The sequence below is a fragment of the Mus caroli genome, unplaced genomic scaffold, assembly GCF_978045245.1.
Source record: "Mus caroli unplaced genomic scaffold, Mus_caroli_1 scaffold_9, whole genome shotgun sequence".
Classification (NCBI taxonomy): Eukaryota; Metazoa; Chordata; class Mammalia; order Rodentia; family Muridae; genus Mus; species Mus caroli.
The window spans coordinates 126,218,834-126,221,144 of NW_028227264.1; positions in this window are offsets into that span (position 1 = coordinate 126,218,834).

Here is a 2,311-nt window from a genome sequence, read left to right on the forward strand (position 1 = left end):
GACCTACACACACACATATACACACATATACACACACATACACACACACACATACACACACATACACACACACATACACACACACATACACACACATACACACATACACACATACACACACACACATACACACACACATACACACACATACACACACACATACACACACATACACACATACACACATACACACACACACATACACACACACATACACACACATACACACACACATACACACACACATACACACACATACACACACACATACACACACACACATACACACACATACACACACATATACACACATACACACACATACACACACATACACACACATACACACACACATACACACACACACATACACACACATACACACATACACACACACATACACACACACATACACACACATACACACACACATACACACACATACACACACACATACACACACATACACACACACATACACACACATACACACACACATACACACACACACATACACACACATACACACACACATACACACACATACACACACACATACACACACACACATACACACACATACACACACACACATACACACACACATACACACACACATACACACACACATACACACACACATATACACACATACACACACATACACACACATACACACACATACACACACACATACACACACATACACACACATACACACACATACACACACATACACACACATACACACACACATACACACACACATATACACACATACACACACATACACACACATACACACACATACACACACACATACACACACACACATACACACACATACACACATACACACACACATACACACACACATACACACACATACACACACACATACACACACATACACACACACACATACACACACATACACACACACATACACACACATACACACACACATACACACACACACATACACACACATACACACACACATACACACACATACACACACACATACACACACACACATACACACACATACACACACACACATACACACACACATACACACACACATACACACACACATACACACACACATATACACACATACACACACATACACACACATACACACACATACACACACACATACACACACATACACACACATACACACACATACACACACATACACACACATACACACACACATACACACACACATATACACACATACACACACATACACACACATACACACACATACACACACACATACACACACACACATACACACACATACACACACATACACACACATACACACACATACACACACATACACACACACACACTCACACTCTTGAGCATGCATGTGCATGCACTAATCATTAACCCAGTAGATGCCTCCAAAGCTTTCCATCAAGATGGTTAACTTCAGCAACAAAGTTTCCTGGAAAATCAGAAATCCTGAACTCCAGGATGGTTGGCCAGAGGATCACAAACATCCACGATCCCTTTTGTGGAGCTTGAAAATCATTTGTTTTCAAAATAACAGAATTTACCTTTTGGGGAAGGGGGGGGGCATTTTTTAAAAAGAAGGGACTATCTTCCAAACACAGTTCCTCAATTCTCACAGGGACATGGCTGAAACCAAAGCTACTTCATTGAAAAGAAAGCAGAAATTTCAACAGAAGCCATGGCCCTCCTGTCCTGGTGCACAGCAGGTTCATTCCCCAGAGAGGGATTTGGGGGGGGGGGCCGCGGGGACGGCACTGTGAGCCTCTTACTTGTCAGGCAGAGTGAAAGACAAAGAGGCCAGATGTCAGCCAGAGAAACACAGCAAGCTTTTCATATCCTTTCAAAGGTCCTCTGTCAGGAAGCCCCAGTGGCTCCACTGTGTTCATTTTATCACCTCGGGTATCATATCTCACTAATCACTTCAGCTTGACAAGACAAAGAGCTAGAAAACATTCATATTCCAAAATCTCTCCAATACCAAGTAGGTCTCCAGCTCAGACCGCGCTCCGGCTATCAATTACTGTCGGATATTTAAGGTGACAGGCTCTGTGGCAAGCTGTTTACTTTCTTCCCACCGGCAGGCTCCGAGGACCGCGTGCTGCACACTGAAGCCACAGAAAGTCAGCAAGACCCACTCAGATGATGGGTCTCACCTAAAGAATAACCGGGCACTCTGCTGTAACTGGAAGGAAAATGTGTCACCGGCTGTGAGCATGACTTCCTCCCAGGGGGAAGCCAAGCATTTCTCAGGAATGGCCCCAAGATAATACAGGCTGAG